Source organism: Bos indicus, chromosome 3 (assembly GCF_029378745.1).
Source record: "Bos indicus isolate NIAB-ARS_2022 breed Sahiwal x Tharparkar chromosome 3, NIAB-ARS_B.indTharparkar_mat_pri_1.0, whole genome shotgun sequence".
NCBI lineage: Eukaryota > Metazoa > Chordata > Mammalia > Artiodactyla > Bovidae > Bos > Bos indicus.
Window position 1 is genome coordinate 85,682,052 of NC_091762.1, and position 12,449 is coordinate 85,694,500.

A 12,449-nucleotide genomic window follows, 5' to 3' on the forward strand; every position below is an offset into this window, starting at 1 on the left:
ATAAAACCTAAACAAAAAAGACATCTCCTGTTCACAAATTGGAAAACAATTGATCTACAGATGCTGTACAATCTCTATCAAAATCCCAAGTGACTTTTCTGAAGATATTGAGAGGCTGATCCTAAAATTCATATAGAAATGCAAGAGACCCAGAATATCCCAAATAATTTTTTTAAAAAATACTAAAATTAAGAGGACTCACATTTCCTGATTTCAAAACTTACTATAAAGCTACAGTAATCAAGATAGTGTATTACTGTACTTAGATATATAGAATAGTGAAATAAAAACGAGAGCCCCAAACTAAACCCAGATATCACTTATATAAAGTGTCTACAGTAGGCAAATTCATAGACATAGAAAGTAGATTAAGGGCTGAAGATGGGAAGGAGGTGGTGGGCAGTGACTGCTAACAGATATAGGATTTCTTTTGAGCATGATGAAAATGCTCTAAAATTCAATAGATGATGTGAATTCATTAGTGATGATGGTTTTACATACTAAAATACCACTGAATTTTATATTTTAAAAGGTTGAATTTTATGGTATGTGAATTATCTCTCCATAAAGCTGTTATTAAAAAGTAAGAAGAAATAGTCTGTTCTTTAATTATGAGGGGTTTTTTGAAAGATGATGTTTGTGGTATGCAGAAAATTAAATATTTCTCTATATTTAATAAAATAATCCCAATAGACTTTTCACAGGGTTTTATTTTTCTCTTCCAAATTTCTGATTCTTTTTCCATTCAATGAGTTTTCCAGAGACTCTCATCTTTACTACCTTTCTTTTTGTTCCTTTCCTTTTTCACAAGGCTTCATTTAATACTTCTATAATAAGGAAGGCACACAGATAGCATCTAATTATTTCCTTCTTTCAGTATGAGAGCTGAGAGATAATGCAACTTACACATCTCCTTCCTAAAAAAAATTGCCTGCCTTTCACTTTTTTTTCCCCTTAGTTATATTGAACTGTAATGAGGAAGAAAAATTCCTAGAGAATGACAAATCTACAGTTAGTGGAAATCTGCATTCTGTATGGTTTTGTAGTGCAGAGGCTCCTATTAAAAAAAAAAAGAAAAGATTTACCTTTCTTTAAATTTTCCTTAAAGAACACTTCTAACGTGATTCATTTTTTAGGAACAACCTGTTTTCCTCCTAATAGGAGAGGAGGTTGAGATCAAGGGGAATGATGGAAAAAATATATTACAACTTAAAGGTAAAAGCAACAACACATCATTTTCCATTTTAAAAAATAACTAGAAATGGAAAAAAAGAAAGCACTGTTCATTGTTGGTAAGCAAACTGAAGTTCATCTGTCCCTTTTTGAATTATGAAAACAGAGGTCAAAGGTAAAGAAGGTAGTTGAGGAAAGTGATTCATACAACATGGAGGTTGAAAAGGACCTCAGAAATATCTTGTTCAGCCCCTCATTTACAAATGAAGAAACAAAGGACCAAGCAACTGTCCACGGTAACCAGGTCAGTTACTGAGGTCTTCCAGTTTCTTTTCAATGTCTTTTCTACTTTGTCTGAATGGCAAAGATGATAACTGTCCCACTATCCATTTCTCTCTGTTACATTTAGAGAGAGAATTGTCTAGGTTTTAAGGCTAGATATCCTTCTAATAAAGATGCTCCCTTTCCCAATATGGGCGCTGAGAGACATGCAACTTATGCATCTCCTCCCTAAAAAGAGATTGCCTTCCTTTCATTGCTTCCCCTCCTTAGTTAAATTGAACTGTAATGAGGAAGAAAACTTTCTAGAGAATGACAAATCCACCGTTAGAGGAAATCTGAATTTCTGTATGGTTTTGTAGGGCAGAGGCTCCAAAGTACTGGATCACTTATCTCTAAATTGTTGCACAAGGAAAAAAAAAAAAAAAAAACTTTCTGACATAAGCCACAGTATTTTCGAATCTTTTGTTAGAGCATCTTAATCTGTACCTAATAAGTACAAACATGAAAGAAAGATATGCCCTGAAAGATCTTTACAGTCTAAGAGATCAAGGAAAGTGAAAGTGAAAGTTGCTCAGTCATGTCTGACTCTTTGAAGCCCCATAGGTTATATAGTCCATGGGCTTCTCCAGGCCAGAATATTGGAGTGGGTAGCCTTTCCCTTCTCCAGGGGATCTTCCCAACCCAGGAATCGAACCCATGTCTCCCACATTGCAGGCAGATTCTTTACCAGCTGAGCCACAAGGGGAGCCCAAGAATATTGGAGTGGGTAGCCTATCCCTTCTCCAATGGATCTTCCTGACCCAGGAATCAAACCGGGGTTTCCTTCATTGCAGGCAGATTCTTAACCAACTGAGCTATCAGGGAATCAACCCTAGGAGATCAAGGACAACCCAGTAAAGATAACAGTGAAATGGGGAAAGGACATGAAGGCCAGAAAGAGGAAATCATATATGATGAGTAAAACAATCAAATCAGTGAAAACTAAAGTTGCTTTTAGGTAAATGTTTCCATAGGACCTTTCACCTTTTTCTACTAATCATCACAATTTACAGTCCACTAGTTATTTAGACTGAGTTACAGAGGTACTTTGTTGTTGAGGAATTCTCCAGGCTTCCTCTGGAGATTCCCCAAAGGCTTGCCTGGACCAGCTCCTGATTTGAATCTTACCTTTTAACAGAAGGATAAATTTGTACTTAAAATGTACTGTGGTTTGGATTATTCCAAAGCACCTAAATATTGTGGAAAAGAGCATCTGCTCTTCACAAAAGTTGTTTTCCTTCATCCTGTGAGAAAAGCTGTGCCAGAATATAGATAAACCAGACGAGCCAGGCCTGGTGAAAAAGTGGGTGACTGCTGCTATATTTTAAATAGATAGCGGACAAGTTCCTACTGGATAGCACAGGGAGCTCTGCTTAATATTATGGGGCAGGCTGAATGGGAGGGGAGTTTAGAAGGAGAATGGAGACATGTATATGTATGGCTGAGCTCCTTTGCTGTCCATCAGAAACTATAACATCATTAATTGGCTATGCTAAGTCGCTTCAGTCGTGTCCGACTCTGTGCAACCCCATAGACGGCAGCCCACCAGGCTTCGCTGTCCCTGGGATTCTCCAGGCAAGAACACTGGAGTGGGTTGCCATTTCCTTCTCCAATGCATGAAAGTGAAAAGTGAAAGTGAAGTCGCTCAGTCGTGTCGGACTCTTAGCGACCCAATGGACTGCAGCCTACCAGGCTCCTCGGTCCATGGGATTTGCTAGGCAAGAGTACTAGAGTGGGGTGCCATTGTAATTGGCTATAATCCAATATAAAATAAAATGTAAAAAAAAAAAAAAGCAGAACATAAAGATTAGAGATGGCTCTTGCCCTGCCCTCAAGGAGTTTATAAACTAGTAGTTGGAAAAATATAAACATTATTTAGCCACTATTTAGAATAATCCTGAGCAAGCTGCCTAATTTCTCTAAGCATTATTTTCCTCATCTATAAAATGAAAATAAAAATACTTACCTGGTAGAGCAGATACCATGATCAAGAAGGTGGTTCTCCCAGGGTGAGGCTCACCCATTGCACTCCGGGTGTGTTGACCTCTGCGGTTTCCTCAAATAGAGGAAACTCGACTGTGTAATTTATGGTAGTGGGGGACTGCATGCTCGCTTTCCCCTGTAAGAAAAAAAAAAAAAAGCTACCTTATGGGATCCGTGAGAGGATTAAATGAAATTGTACATAAAAGTATCCATTAGAGCGACACAAAGTTGGCATTTAATAAAGTTAGCTACTCTTCTTTTATTTTAAAACAGTGAATGACTGGAGCCAACAGGGGACACTTCTAGTCCCTTGAGACTCCTAAAACGATGCTGATGAAGATGCCAAACCCTCTTCCCCCACCCCAAATAAGAGACCTATAACACACCAGAGAGATCAGGACAGTGTTCCATGCTTGCTCTGAAGAGATCTATTTTCACTCCAGAAAGTGAAGTGACGTGAAAGTCATTCAGTCATGTCCGACTCTTGGTGACCCCATGGACTATGCAGTCCATGGAATTCTCCAGGCCAGGATACCGGAGTGGGTAGCTGTTCCCTTTCCAGGGGATCTTCCCAACCCAGGGATTGAACCCAGGTGTCCCACATTGCAGGCAGATTCTGTACCAGCTGAGCCACCAGGGAAGCCTAGTACTTCTTTATTAAATTTAGCCAGTATTTCAGGTAGTGCCTTGAACAAAACAAACAAACAAACAGAAACAATAATTAATGAAGGCAATAACAAAAACCTAATGTTCAGAAAGTTATTTTATGGAAAGGAGGACTTTAAGGCACCTGTGTACAATCTTGACTACTAACGGATTGTTCCCTAGAGTAAATTTCTAATTATTCTAACCAGGCTACTTTTAAGTGACTCAGGTGAAGAGGGTTTTTACAACTTCCATTGGGGGAGAGTTTTCTGCGGTCTGATACACATCACTGTTTCGAATTGGTTGGTTTGGTACGAGAATTTCCTTTTAAAATTTGTTTGGCTATTTTCCACCAAGAACCTGCTATATGGAAAAGAATTAGGTTACCACATGCTGGTTCCCTATTCTGTTTATTTCAGTGTGAATCTCTGTTCTCAGAAAGTTTCAATCAGATTTCTGGACACCACAGTCTGCTGCATCAATTCTATCCAGCCCCAGGAACTGCAGCTGAAATTCCCTAGGGAGAAACTCACAGTTGCTATCAGGAAGGATTTTGACCAGCATCTGGAGGCATCCTTCTGGCTGATCCAGCCACTTGTCCCCCTCCTCCAGCTCTCAGGTTAGATCTATTCAGGTATCCTCCTTTCTTATACACAGAAACTAACACTTATCATTAGCTGCTATAAATAATAGTGTACTCTAAATAATAGTGTGATAAAGTTTTTCAGTTTTAAAACACAATGTAAATATAAATTGCAAACACTTTGTAGTAAACTTTTATATATAGTACTCCTTAACTGAGGCATCTGTCATATTGCTTACTGACTCTCCAACCCAAATATTGTTGCAGGAATCATGTCTTTAATTTCTTTGCATCCCAAATTTTTATATCTCACAGAACTTAGTTTTGTGTCTGACATGTAGCATGCACTAAAGACTTAGTTTTTAAAAACATAGCTAAAGGAATGATTATCTGGACTTTTTCAAGATTGCTGTGATAAGCCTTAAGTTACATATGCATTGGAGAAGGAACTGTCAACCCACTCCAGTGTTCTTGCCTGGAGAATCCCAGGGACGGTGGAGCCCGGTGGGCTGCTGTCTATGGGGTCGCACAGAGTTGGACACGACTGAAGTGACTTAGCAGCAGCAGTAGCATATATGTAAAAGTATAGTTGAACTGTATCACCTTAATAAAATAGCCACCATGTTCCTGTCTTCATAATTGTTTATATACATATATATATTTAATTACATTTGCATTTATGCCACAGTCTCTCTAATGAGTTGTCATGTTATAATTAAAAATGCATAGAGTCTAGAGTCAAACAGTCTTTGTTTTGACTCTTCACTATTTGCTGTCTGTCTGAAGTTGGGTAGGTCATCTAATCTCTGAGCTGTTTCTTTGTCTTCAAAGTGAGTATTCCAATAATTATCTCATGGCCTTTTCTTGCATATTAAATGGTATCTTTTTTTGTTTTTGAAGGTCCTTAGTCTGGTGCCTGGGAGAAGGCAATGGCAACCCACTCCAGTACTCTTGCCTGGAAAATCCCATGGACGGAGGGGCCTGGTGGGCTGCAGTACATAAGGTCGATAGGAGTCTGACACGACTGAGCGACTTCACTTTATTTTTTCACTTTCATGCATTGGAGAAGGAAATGGCAACCCACTCCAGTGTTCTTGCCTGGAGAATCCCAGAGACGGGGGGAGCCTGGTGGGCTGCTGTCTATGGGGTCACACAGAGTCGGACACGACTGAAGCGACTTAGCAGCAGCAGCAGCAGCAGCAGTCTGGTGCCTGGCCTGTAGTTTTCAACCTCAATCAGTTAGGACCCTTTAGCATAAGGAACAGAAAGGACAACCATGAGAGAATTAAACAGCAAGGAAAATTTATCTCATATTATAGAGTCTACATTAGGGCTATGTCTTAGCTTAGGCTACCATAACAAAGTATCACAGACTGAGAAATAAATGTCTGTTGCCTAAACCACCCAAAGTTCTAGAGGCTAGAAGTCCAATATCAAGGTGCCAGAAGATTCAATTTCTGCTAAAGACTCCCTTCTTTGCATCCTCACTTGACAGAGAGAAAGATCTCTAGTGACTCTTTTTGTGCCTATAAGGACACTAACCCATGGTGAAGGCCCCACCCTCATGACCTAATCTAAAATTACTTCCCAAAGGTCCCACCTTCTAAAATCACTACTTTGAAAGTTAGGACATCAGTATATGAATTTGGGGGATACACAATTATTCAGTTCCTGAGATCTAGATTCAAGGTTGGTAATTCAATGATGCAACAATGCTGATCATTGGGCTTTAGAATTTTCTGTTCCACTATCCTCAGTGTAATCACAACCTCTCTGCTAAATGTTTCAGGTTAGTTGCTACATAGGTTCCTTAAAGACATGGTTATATCCATCAAGTGGGAGAGTAATTTCTCTTTGTGTATCTCTTCATATTAGGAAGGCATATTTTTTTCTTTAGAACCCATTGGTTAATATTGGGTTTTATTTTATACTCCAGTAGCAAGGAATCCAGTAAAAGCAAATTTATGTTACATTCAACCTAAAGGACCAGGATCTGCCAGACAGGATGAAACTGAGCAAAGTCTATTGAGAAGAAAGACTAGTGTGGTGTCAACTCCTTTTTCCCTCCGTTGGATCCACGGCGTGTTCTAAATATCAATTGCTTGTTTGTAGTAGATTCTTGGTGGTAGCTATGACTATCTGTTTTATTCTAGTACTCTAGTACTCTTGCCTGGAAAATCCAGTGGACGGAGGAGCCTGGTAGGCTGCAGTCCATGGGGTCACTAAGAGTCGGACACAACTGATCGATTTCACTTTCACTTTTCACTTTCATGCATTGGAGAAGGAAATGGCAACCCGCTCCAGTGTTCTTGCCTGGAGAATCCCAGGGACAGGGGAGCCTGATGGGCTGCTGTCGATGGGGTCGCACAGAGTCGGACACGACCGAAGCGACTTAGCAGCAGCAGCAGCAGGGGAAATGAAGCCAGTGGTTCAGGAAACACAGTCAACCTGAATTATAAAGTAGTCTCAAATGTGTAATGCAGACAAGAGCTCTGGAAGTATACATTTGAATTATTTATGTGCCAACCCATCTTCCTAGCTGTGTAACACTGGGGGCAAGTCCTTCAGTCTCCCTGATCCTCACTTTTCCTATCTATGCCAGCAATCAAATAAAGCCCTAGTCTTTATTTTGAGCTCATAAGGCAGATAATATTAACATATTAAGGTAGGCATCTTAAATAACTTACATGTTACAGGCCTGCTGTCACTGGATTCAGATGAAAGTGATCTATTTAAAGGCTTTTGCCATTTTTCTATCTTATTACAGCTATTCTGAAAATCAAATGCACTACTAAAACATGACTCTTGAGCACCCAAATCCTGTCCCTAGCTCCACTGTTGTTTTTTCCTGTGATCCTAGTAGAAAAATTTGTTTCTTCAGTTTGCAAAACTGATTCTGCTTATTTTACAAGGTGTCACAAGAAATCCTATGGACAAGTCACTGGGCCTGTCACATCATTGGCATTCAGTTAGTGAATGGGCAGCATCTTTAAAGCTTTTTGTTTGTTTGGGTTTTGGTTTTTTGTTGATAAGAAAGATAAGAATGCCAGGTGTAAGTGAGGATACAGAGAAACTAGAACTCTCATACACTGCTGAGAATGAAAAATTGTACAATTACTTTGGAAAATAGTCTGAAAGTATCTTAGAAGTTAAACATATTTATTATACTTAAACATACTTATTATTCAGCCATTTTACTCCTAGATATTTATTAAGAAGAAAGGAAATAAATATTTGTACAAAAACTTGCACACAAAAGTTTATAGCAGCTCTATTTTTAATTGCCCCAAATGGAAAACTCAAAAGTCTATAAACTAATAAACAAATTGCAATATATATCTATATAATGAAATACTACTCAGCAATTAAAATGAATAAACAACTATTAATCCATGTAAAATATGGATGAATCTCAAAATAATTACTCTGAGAATCCAGGCATGCATATATATATATAAACACACACATACTCATATATAATACATGACTTCATTTATATAAACATTTAGAAAATGTAAATTAATTGATAGTAGCAGAAAACAGACCAAAATTTGTTAGGGATCAGAGAAGGACAGGAGGGAAGGATTACCAAGGACATGATGAAACTTTAGGAAGTGATAGGTATGTTCACTATCTTGATTACTGTGATAGTTTCATAACTGTATATATATGTCAATATATCTCAATTGTATACTTTTAATATGGGCAGTTTTTTGTATGTCAATTACACAGGAAAAGAAAGTGTTTTTTTTGTTGTTGTTGTAAAAGATGGTAAAAGTCATAACCCAGTAGGTGTACTCTTCTGAAGCACAGAGATTCAACTAAATGATTAAGTTAAGTGGCCCAGGAACAATTACCATGTAAATGCATTTGTAGGTCAATGACTAACTGAAGTCTAATGAATTATTTTAACCTACATCAGGGTTTTCAAGTAAAAGTGGCTTTGGAATTAGGATCTGGGTCTCAATTAGAATCTCAAGCAAAATAGGGCGTGCCTTGACTCACAATTCTCACCTTGCTTAATTGAAGTGAATCTTGCTTTAGCAGTGGAGCTGGAAGCTCACTTGTGCCTTCCGTTGCCCCCATTTTACTTGATCCAGAACTCTTGATTTATTTTAATCCCTTCACCCCCTTTGCAATTTGATGGCCATGTTCTACTTCTCAAGCACCTCTCCAGTTTATTATTTCTTTAATTGCACCCCTTACCCATGCTGCTCTTCTTGGTCACATTTGCTCAATTAGCTCCTTAATTTTAGACCAGGGACATCAAGTCTTTGTGCACCACATTTTTTGTTTTTGTATTTTTTAACCATACTGACATTCATGATAAATGATGCCTGTAAATACCTTTAGCACAAGGAGCTGCTCTCATTCTAATTGCAAGACAAATTTTTAATCTTGTAGATGGTCCTGTCATCTCATATCTTATTTTTGGAAGATAAAAAACTCATAAGTAGATAAAACAAAAGAAACAGAGCTTTCAGGGTGGCCTAAGTGGAAAATATAGAGGAGGAAGAAAGTTTAGATTTCAATTACAGAAAAATAAAGTGTGTGTGGAGCTGTCTACATCATGCTCAGAATTGCTACTAACCTCTTTCTGTTTGGAGAGCCTTGGCAAGGCATTCTGTTCCAGATGTGCTTAATGTTGGCCATCTCTTTTCAAAACAATTCACATCTTCTTTTTCCTCTCCTGGCAATAAATTGTGGTAGAGAAAAGAATGTAAAGGTTCTGAACAGAGATGAAGACAGAATATTGGAAAGTCAGGGAAGAAAAGGAAGTAACCCAATGCTACGGACGCCCAGCTCCACCTCTGTTCTAAATGCTGGGTGCCATTCCCTGCCATTTGAAACTCTTGGGAGACAGTGTATTCTATAAGGTTACAGTGTGGTCTTGAATTCTATTTGAGATGTCAGAGTCCTCACTTAATCCAATCTTTGTGTTTTACAGTTAGAAAAAAAAAATGAAGCTCACATAGAAAAAATAATTTGCCTAGGTTACACAGTTAAAAACTTATTGATCAGAGATGTACCCAAATGTTATTGACTGAAGCATTTCAATATTCACAATTGCCGACCACAGGTGCTAGTTTCTGCAAAAAGAAAAATACCCAGTCAATACTGTGTTAAAAGGAACAATTGGGAAAACTGCGAGATAGGAAAACTTCCCTGGGAAATAAAGATGTCAGCTTTGAGCTGTACTCACGGCAGTAGGGTGCATAAGCAGCAGCTGAGTTCTCAAAGAGAGTGGACAAAGAGCATTCAAGTGACTCTTGAAGCAAGGAAGAAAGGGCAGTAGAGAGGCTGTGGAAGATAGCTAACTGGCTCAATCTGCTGTTGGATGGGCCTCTTGTTGAATATGGTTTCTTAATTTGACATTACTAGTGGACTACACTAACAGGGCAAATACTCAAAATTCAAACAGAAAATTGTTTCCTCTGGGCTGGCAAGACACAAAATCAGAAAGCTCTGTAAATCTGGACTCCCATATGTGGTTCTCAGCTGGTAAGTCCCTGAATGAATTACATGCAGCCAAAGAAATTAATGCTACACACATGGCAGCCCAACTTAAAAGGAAGAATTGCATCTGGGAAGACTCTGACGGTGCTAAGGAACTCTGGAAAGCAGACAGAGTCCACAATGATATGTAATGCTAGCTATAGAGGACCCCCAGTGACATTATGATCAAGCACAGGAATAATGTATAATAAATGAGCAAGGACACAAATTGAAAGAAGAGCAAAAAAGCAATAAAGGATGCCATAATATTCAGCGTCCTCTAGTTGGGTGGAACTAAGTGGGTGTTAACTCTCACTTTCCTGCCCATCGGAAATACCACCTTGTTCTGAGTGAATTTAGTGTTCTTTATACACGTTAAACCCTGTAGCCAAATGATTTAGGATGACCCCTTTTCCTCCTGACCTCATACTAATTGACTTGAGAGTGAGTTACAGTCCCAAGAGAATAGCAGTCACACACTGGGTGTATTTTTAATATCAATTTCTGTAGGAGCTTTTACACAAGGAAATTGTTGTAACAATTATTCCCTCTATCCTGGGTCCTAGGATAGATATTGATTTTTAGCACATTAAATGAAGGATAGATGGGTGTATATAAATGCAAAATGAGATGACAGTCACTTGGGTCTTTAGGTAAAGCAGTGACAGCCTGATGGGTGGGGAGTTGTGATTTTTTACTCCTTTTTAGAGAATCCTGTGGTTTTGAAAAGCTGAGAAGCAAGAAAGCGAAATGGTTTTTATGGCTATAATCATAGGGCTGGTGGGTAGAATTGAAATTTGTAAACTCAGAAGTAAGGGATACCAACAAGTGATTTCTGAGATGCTTTCTTTTTTTTGTCATTGATAATAGCTTTTTGTATTGATGGCTTAAACGTAAAATTTAAATAATTCACAATGTCCAAGAGACAGAATTGCCAGCAGGTATAACTTTAAATAATTAGTGCAATTGCCAGCAGTAACCACAGATGCTCAGTTGAGAATCATGTCCTGCATTGCAGTATAGAAGAGCATAATATGAAAGGCATTTCAAAGATGTAGTATTATAATGATGTTAAAATAGGAATTAAGTTTCCAAAATAAACTACAGTTGATTGAGGATTATAAAGACAATTATATTTGTATTTGTTTTCTTATGTGGAAATGAAAAGGTAGAATACGTTATTCAAGAAAGGCATCTGATGTAAGTTTTGGTTAGAGGAAACAAAAAGTCCGTGAGCTACTAAAGAAGGCAATTTAAAAAATGTTGGTTGAAGAAGTCTGGACCCCAATTAACAAGGTCAGACATTGTGGTACAGAGAGAAAGCCAAAGCATGCTTCAGATTTTATCTAAGTTCTGTGTCCTAAAGTGGGTAAAGGACCAGGAGTTAGAAGTCAATTAGGAAACAACATTTACAGAAAAAAAAAACTCAATTTCACCAGAAATCAAAAAATGTAAAGTAAAATGTAGGTGAAATGCCAATCCTATTATACTTGCAATGATTTTATAAGACCTACTCTTCATTCATCCACCCAAGGAAATAGCACTAGATAGCTGTCTTTAAGGAATGAGAAGATGGAGTTTTTTTGTCTAGCTGAGATCACCAAGTTAGTAATTGTTCTAACCATGTCAAGAATCAACATCCATTTATGAGAAAAACTCTCAGCAAAGTGGGTAGAAGAAATATACCACAACATAATAAAGGCCATATATGACAAGATCATGGCTAACATAGTCAACACTAAAAAGCTAAAAGTTTTCCTCTAAGGTGAGAAACAAAATAAGGATGCCCACACTCACAACTTTTATTCAGCAATGTAGTGGAAGTCTTAGCCACAGCAATCATACAAGATGAGGAAGTAAAAATTTCCAAATTGGAAAGAAAGCAGTAAAGCTGTCACTATTTACAAATGACATGATATTACATATCAGATCAGATCAGTCGCTCAGTCATGTCCGACTCTTTGTGACCCCATGAATCGCAGCATGCCAGGCCTCCCTGTCCATCACCAACTCCTGGAGTTCACTGAGACTCACGTCCATCGAGTCAGTGATGGCTGGATGGCATCTCATCCTCTGTTGTCCCCTTCTCCTCCTGCCCCCAATCCCTCCCAGCATCAGAGTCTTTTCCAATGAGTCAACTCTTCGCGTGAGATGGCCAAAGTACTGGAGTTTCAGCTTTAGCATCATATAGAAAAACACAATACTCCATAATACTGTTAGAATAAGTTTCAGGATACAAAATTAATAT

General features: G+C 38.3%; 1 non-coding gene across 1 annotated transcript; it reads left to right on the top strand.

Annotated features, from left to right (window-relative positions):
• Positions 1-3,452: 3,452 nt before the first annotated feature.
• LOC139182422 (U1 spliceosomal RNA) lies at positions 3,453-3,616 on the top strand. The gene has a single exon (XR_011566085.1). It is a non-coding gene; the product is annotated as a U1 spliceosomal RNA (small nuclear RNA).
• Positions 3,617-12,449: the final 8,833 nt, after the last annotated feature.